Below are 8,465 nucleotides of genomic sequence, written 5' to 3'. Positions count from 1 at the left end.
TTAACTCAGATGACCGTTATATCTACTACTGTGGGCAGGAATTCCTTAGAGGAAATGGAATAGCCATCATAGCCAACAAACAAGTAGGAAGTACAGTACTTGGATGCAGTCTCAAAAATGACAGAATGATCTCTGTTCATTTCCAAGGCAAACCATTCAATATCACAGTAATCTAAATCTATGTCCCAAAAAACAATGCTGAAGAAGCTAAAGTTGAATGGTTCTGAGAACTACAATACCTTCTTGAACTACCAGCCAAAGAAGATGTTCTTTTCATTATAGGGGACTGGAATGCAAAACTAGGAAGTTAAGAAACACCTGGAGAAACAGGCAAATTTGGCCTTGGAATACAGAAGCAAGACAAAGGCTAATAGAATTTTGCTAAGAGAATGCACTGGTCATAGCAACCACCCTCTTCCAACAACACAAAAGAAGACTCTACACATGGACATCTCCAGATGATCAATATCAAAATCAGATTGATTATATTATTTGCAGCTGAAGATGGAAACACTCTATATATCCAGCCAAAACAAGACTGGGAGCTGACTATGGCTCAGATCATAAACTCCTTATTGCCAAATTCAGACTTAAACTGAAGAAAGTAGGGAAAACCACTAGACCATTCAGGTATGACCTAAATCAAATCCCTTACGATTATATAGTGGAAGTGATAAATAGATTCAATGGATTAGATTTTTAAGATCTAATCTTAGGGATTAGTACCTGAAGAACTATGGACAGAGGTTCATGACATTGTACAGGAGGCAGGAATCAAGACCACCCCAAGGAAAACGAAGTGCAACAAGGCAAAATTGTTGTCTGAGGAGACCTTACAAATAGCTGTGAAAAGAAAAGAAACAAATGGCAAAGGAGAAAAGGAAAGGTATTACCCATTTGAACACAGAGTTCCAAAGAATAGCAAGGAGAGATAAGAGAGCTTTCCACAGTGATCAGTGCAAAGAAATATAGGAAAATAATAGAATGGAAAAGACTAGAGATCTCTTCAAGAAAATTAGAGATATCAAGGGAATATTTCATGCAAAGATGGGCACAATAAAGGACCAAAATGGTATGAACCTAACAGAAGCAGAAGCTATTAAGAAGTGGTGGTAAGAATACACAAAAGAACTATATAGAAAAGATCTTCATGCCCTAGATAATCATAATGGTGTGATCACTCATCTAGAGTCAGACATCATGGAATGCGAAGTCAAGTGGGCCTTAGGAAGCATCACTACAAAGAAAGCTAGTGGAGGTGATGGAATTCCAGTTGAGCTCTTGCAAATTCTAAAAGATGATGCTATGAAAGTGCTGCACTCAATATGCCAGTCAATTTGGAAAACTCAGCAGTGGCCACAGGACTGGAAAAGGTCAGTTTTCATGCCAATCACAAAGAAAAGCAATGTCATAGAATTCTCAAACTACCACACAATTGTACCCATCTCACATGCTAGCAAGGTAATGCTCAAAATTCTCCAAGCCAGGCTTCAACAGTATGTGAACCATGAACTTCCAGATGTTCAAGCTGGATTTAGAAAAGGCAGGGGAACCAGAGATCAAATTCCCAACATCCATTGGATTATCAAAAAATCAGAGTGAAGTAAGCCAGAAAAATAAAGACCATTACAGTATACTAACACATATATATGGAATTTAGAAAGATGGTAACGATAACCCTATATGCAAAACAGAAAAAGAGACACAGATGTACAGAACAGACTTTTGGACTCTGTGGGAGAAGGCGAGGGTGGGATGTTTCAGGAGAACAGCATCGAAACATGTATATTATCTAGGGTGAAACAGATCACCAGCCCAGGTGGGATGCATGAGACAAGTGCTCGGGCCTGGTGCACTGGGAAGACCCAGAGGGAGTGGGTAGAGAAGGAGGTGGGAGGGGGAATTGGGATGGGGAATACATGTAAATCCATGGCTAATTCAAGTCAATGTATGACAAAAACCATTACAATATTGGAAAGTAACTAGCCTCCAACTAATAAAAATAAATGAAAAAAATTAAAAAATAAATAAATAAAAATAATCAAGTGCAAATTAAAAAAAAAAAATCAAAAGAGTTCTAGAATAATATCTACTTCTGCTTTATTGACTATGCCAAAGCCTTTGACTGTGAGGATCACAATAACTGTGGAAAATTCTTCAAGAGATGGGAATACCAGACCAACTTTCTCCTGAGAAATCAGTATGCAGGTCAGGAATCAACAGTTAGAACTGGACATGGAACAACAGACTGGTTCCAAGTTGGGAACAGAGTATGTCAAGGCTGTATATTGTCACTCTGCTTATTTAACTTATATACAGAATACTTCGTGTGAAATGCCTGACTGGATAAAGCACAAGCTGTAATCAAGTTTATCAGGAGAAATATCAGCCACCTCAGCTATGTAGTTGACACCACCCTTATGGCAGAAAGTGAAGAAATAAAGATCCTCTTGATGAAAGTGAAAGAGAACAGTTAAGAAGTTGGCTTAACTGGAGCCCAATATACAGAGTGAAGTAAGCCAGAAAGATAAAGACCAATATAGAATACTAACACATATATATGGAATTTAGAAAAATGGTAACGATAACCCTATATGCAAAACAGAAAAAGAGACACAGAAGTACAGAACAGACTTTTGGACTCTGTGGGAGAAGGTGAGGGTGGGATGTTTAGAGAGAACAGCATCGAAACATGTATATTATCAAGGGTGAAACAGATCACCAGCCCAGATTGGATGCATGAGACAAGTGCTCAGGGCTGGTGCACTGGGAAGACCCAGAGGGATTGGGTGGAGAGGGAGGTGGGAGGGGGGATCGGGATGGGGAATACATGTAAATCCATGGCTGATTCATGTCAGTGTATGGCAAAAACCACTATAATATTGTAAAGTAATTAACCTCCATCTAATAAAAATAAATGGAAAAAAAAAAAAAAGAAGCTGGCTTAAAACTCAACATTCAGAAAACTAAGTTCATGGCATCTTGTCCCCTCACTTCATGGCAAGTAGATGGGGAAACAATGGAAACAGTGTTGAACTTTATTTTGGGGGGGGCTCCAAGTTCACTGCAGATGGTGACTGCAAGCATGAAGTTAGAAGGTGCTTGCTCTGTGGAAGAAAAGTTATGACCAACCTAGACAGCACATTAAAAAGCAGAGACATTACTTGACCAACAAAGGTCTGTCTAGTCAAAGCTATAGTTTTTAAAGTAGTCATGTATGGATGTAGAGTTGGACTATAAAGAAAGCTGAGCACCGAGGAATTGATGCTTTTGAACTGTGGTGCTGGAGGAGACTCTTGAGAGTCCCTTGGACTGCAAGGAGATTCAACCAGTCCACTCAAAAAGAAATCAATCTTAATATTCATTGGTAGGACTGATGCTGAAGCTGAAGCTCCAATACTTTGGCCACCTGATATGAGGCACTGACTCATTTGAAAATACTCTGATGCTGGGAAAGATTGAAGGCAGGAGGAAAAGGGGACGACAGAGGCTGAGATGATTGGATGGAATCAACGACTCAATGGACATGAGTTTGAGTAAATTCCAAGAGCTGGTGATGGACAGGGAGGTCTGGTGTGCTGCAGTCCATGGGGTTGCAAAGAGTCGGACATGACTGAGTGACTAAACTTAACTGACAATGTACAGCCTTGTCATACTCTTTTCCCAATTTTGAATCAATCTGTTGTTCCATGTGTTCTAACTCTTGTTTCTGTTACAACCTTGAGGAACACACCTCAGGGAAGATGATTGGTGCTGTAATCTCTTTAAGAATTTTTCTCAGATTGTTGTGATCCATGAAGTCAAAGGATTTCACCTATTCAGTGAAGCAGAAATAGATGTTTTTCTGGAACTCCCTTGCTTTCTCCATGATCAAACAAATATTGTCCGTACAATCTCTGGTTCCTCTGCCTCATTTAAACTCAACTTGTCCATCTGGAAGTTCTCAATTCATGTACTGCTGAAGCCTAACTTGAAGGATTTTGAGAATAACTTTGCTAGCATATGAAATGAGCACAATTCTATGGTGGTTTAAACATTGGTATGGCCCTTTTGGGGGATTGGAATGAAAACTAACATTTTCCAGTCCTGTGGCCACTGATGAATTTTCCAAATTTGTTGATGTATTAACAATTTAAGATATTGCTTATCTTAAATATCCAAATACATATTTTTGGATGTTTAATAGCTCAGCTGGAATTCTGTCACCTCCACCAGTTTTGTTCATAGAATTCCTTCCTAAGGCCCACTTGACTTCATACTCCAGGTTGTCTAACTAGGTGAGTGATCACATCATCATGATTATCTAACCACAGCATCAAGATTATCTCTGGAAGAGATCTGTAGTCTTTCCCATTCTGTTGTTTTCCTCTCTTTCTTTGCATTTTTTCATTTAGGAAGTTCTTCTTATCTGTCTTGCTACTCTCTGGAACTCTGCATATCTTGCATATCTTTCCCTTTCTCCCTCGCCTTTTACTTTCCTTCCCTCAGCTATTTGTAAAGCCTCCTCAATCACATTGCCTTCTTGCATTACTTTTTCTTTGGGATGTTTTTGGTTACTGCCTCCTGTACAATGTTTTGAACCACTGTCCATAGTTTTTCAGGTACTTTACCAGATCTAATCTCTTGAATCTAGTCATCACCTCCACTGTACAATTATAAGGGATTTGATTTAGGTCATACCTAAATGGCCTAGTGATTTCTCCCTACTTTCTTTAATATAAGTTTGAATTTTGCAATAAGGAGCTAAAGATTTGAACTACAGTCTTCTTTAGGTCTCTTTTACTTTTTTTTTTTTTTTTTTAAACTGACTGTATAGAGCTTCTCCATCTTTGGCTACAAAGAACATAATCAATCTAATTTCATAATTGATCATCTCGTGATGTCCATGTGTAGGCTTTTCTCTTGGGTTGTTGGAAAGGGGTACTTGCTATGATTGGCATGTTTTCATGACAAAACTCTGTTAGCCTTTGTCCTGCTTCATTATGTACTCCAAGGCTAAATTTGCTTGTTATCCTGGGTGTTTCCTGACTTCCTACTTGTGCATTCCAATCTCCTATGAAGAAAAAGACTTTGTGTGTGTGTACGTGTGAATTTTATTGTAGGTCTTCACAGAATTGTTAAACTTCAGCCCCTGCAACATAAAGTAGTTGACTTCAGCTCTCTCTGCATCAGTGATTGAGGCATAGGTTTGGATTACTATGATGTTGAATGGTTTGCCTTGGAAACAAACTGAGATCATTCTGTTATTTTTGAAGTGACACAAGAGTTCTGCATTTAGAACTCTTTTGTTGACTGTGAAGGCTACTCCATTTCTTCTAAGGGGTTCTTGCCCACAGTAGTAGATATAATGGTCATCTAAATTAAATTTGCCCATTCCTGTCCATTTTAGTTCACTGTTTCCTAAGATGTCCATGTTCAATCTTGCCACCTCCTACTTGACCACATCCAGTTTACCTTGATTTGTGGACCTAACCTTCCAAGATCCTGTGGAATGTTATTCTTTCCAGCAATGGGTTCTTCTTTCACCAGAAGGAACAGCTACAACAGACTGAAATTTCTGCTTTGGCTCAGCTGCTTCATTCTTTCTGGATCTATTAGTAATTGCCCTCTGTTCTTCCCCAGTATCATATTGGGTACATTCCAACCTGGGTGGCTCATCTTCTGGTTTCTGATATCATACATTTTCTAACTTTTCATTCTGTCTATGGGATTCTCCAGGCAAGAATACTGAAGTGGGTTGACATTTCCTTTTCCAACTGACCATGTTTTGTCAGAACTCTTCACTATGACCTGTCTGTCTTTGGTGGCCCTGCACAGCATGCCTAATAGCTCATTGAGTTATGCAAGCCCCTTGGCTGTTATATAGCTATGATTCATGAAGTTGGAGAACTAGATGTAACTCAGTATTGGATCTATGCTTTTAGCTCTAATGCTTATGTTCTGTTCTCTGCGCTTAGTCATACTGGCTTAGCACCCTTTGTAACAGAATGTTGTATATAGCTTGAAATACACAGGATACCCCATTCTCAAGGCTCTGACCTTTAAAAGTATAACACTTTTCCATTCAAATAGAGATAAAAATGAGCAGGACAAAAGAATAGCATTCAGAGTCTTGGAGGTTTATAGGAGCATTGTGACCAGACCTACCTGGACAGCTGCAAGAACAAAGAGTTCTAGCATCAAGATGTTTGCCACCACCAGCTACACCCACCTCCCCTTCAAGTATAAAAAGCATCTTGGGTTCTAAATGGGGTAAAATGATTCTTTAGGACACTAGCCCACCATCCTCTTTCCCTGCTGGCTTTCCAAATAAAATCATTACTCCTTTGCTCATTGACACATCTCTTCATTTACTGTTCTATTGTGCAGTGAGCAGCATGAGTTTGGGTTCAGTAAAAACTTGCCTTGGAATGTTCATTTTTTTGGTGATTATCTATTTACTTCCATTTTCTAAGTTTTTCATAGTTAGAAAATTTGAACTTGAAATAGTAGTGCAAGTACATTTTAACTCTTTAAAATATAATGACAAGGCAAAAGTTACCTATATATCACAAACTTCAGAAATATTGCAATGACAATAATTTTTAGAGCATTTCCCCCTCCCTGATGTCTTTTTATTAATTATCATTGTTTAAATATATATTTTAAATTGGTTTTTGCACTTTCTTGTCTGTATTTCTCAACAGTATTAGGACCATTTAAAAATTAGGCTTCTGTGGTTATAATTATTCTATTGTATATCACAGAAAAATTTAACATAGAAAATTGTGAAGAACTTTTAAAACATGTACACTTCCACAATTCAGAATAAATCTATTGTTAATGAAAAAAAAATATCAAAACAAAAACAAAAAGCTACTGCTACCAAACCAAAATCAGATCCATTTATTTTATGAGCAGCAAAGTCAGTCTCTGACATCATGCTGTGGTGAAGGAAAGTACAAGATTTATTTTAGGGCGCCAAGCAAGAACAGGCATCTCAAGCTGAAAAGACCAGAACTCCCTAATGGCTTTTAGGGAAGTGTCTCTAAAGGCAGCATTAGTGGTGTGGATTTTAGGATCAGCTCCTGGGCATTCTCCTGATTGCTCGGAAGTGTAACAGGGTGATATTCTGGGAATTGACAACATCAATCTTATGGCCCTAATTTCTCAGGGCTTGTGATTAGAAATTTCCATCAGATGGGAACCTGGTTTCTGTAAAAACAACTTAGGAATGTGGATCAAACATTGTTATTTATTCCCTTCAGGGAAAAACTAAAGGTCCCATGGACTCTGCTGTATGGCTGATCTATTGTTTAAATTTGGTGCCAATTTCCCATTCAATAGCTATTCTTCATTACTACATCTTCACATTGTTCTCATTGTTAACTCTTGAGTGAGTCTTCTGAGACCCAGGAAAGGTATGAAGGAAAACCTTTCACTTAAGGAAAGGGGGACATGGTGGGGATACTATACCTGATAGAGTCCCAAGGGTTTTTGGGGGGCACAGATGCAAATGCAAGGAGATCCAACCAGTCCATCCTAAAGAAGATCAGTCCTGGGTGTTCACTGGAAGGACTGATGCTGAAGATGAAACTCCAGTACTTTGGTCACCTCATGCGAAGAGTAGAATCATTGGAAAAGACCCTGATGCTGGGAGGGATTGGGGGCAGGAGGAGAAGGGGATGACAGAGGATGAGATGGCTGGATGGCATCACTGATGCCATGATGGACATGAGTTTGAGTAAACTCCGGGAGTTCGTGATGGGCAGGGAGGCCTGGCATGCTGCAATTCATGGGGTTGCAGAGTCGGACACCACTGAGTGACTGAACTGAACTGAACTGAGCACACAAAGGTTTGGGATAAGGTGTTTTATTAACCCTGACAATTTCTTACAGTATTATTGTTTAGTATCTTTTATTAAAATTGTATAATTGGGATTTAATTTACCCATAGTGTTTCTTCTGCAAATTCTGTGATTGTTTTTCACTGTTGTGCATTACTAAGACATAATATTTACTGTCCTGCCTGAAATTATAATCCTTCTAACTGGGTAGACTTCATTCTCTAATTAAATTGACTCAATACTTACTTTGTCTTTCTGCAATAATTTCTGAGATTTTTCTTATTGTTTATCTTGTATTGGATGCATTTCTTCACTTAGTCCTATTTTTGTTTGTTTTGGTAACGTTTTCCTAGATATATTTGGTTATTGTGCTTATTTTTTTCTTTGAGGATCTCTCACTGCTGTGTTATATAGTAATTTGATATGTATATAGCAATTTGACTGGTTATAAACATTATTGTAAATATTTTATCAAACAGAAATATTTACTAAAATATATAATTTATATTATTATAAATATAAATAGCATAGTCAATTTCCTGATTTGTTTGGTGAATGCAGTTCTCTGCTCTTCTGGCAGTGATTGTTGCTGTGAAGAATTCCGAGACAAGAATGAGCTCCTCTCTGCCCTTCATCCAT

The sequence above is a fragment of the Cervus canadensis genome, chromosome 3 (assembly GCF_019320065.1).
Source record: "Cervus canadensis isolate Bull #8, Minnesota chromosome 3, ASM1932006v1, whole genome shotgun sequence".
NCBI lineage: Eukaryota > Metazoa > Chordata > Mammalia > Artiodactyla > Cervidae > Cervus > Cervus canadensis.
Note: the sequence above shows the minus strand (reverse complement) of the source record.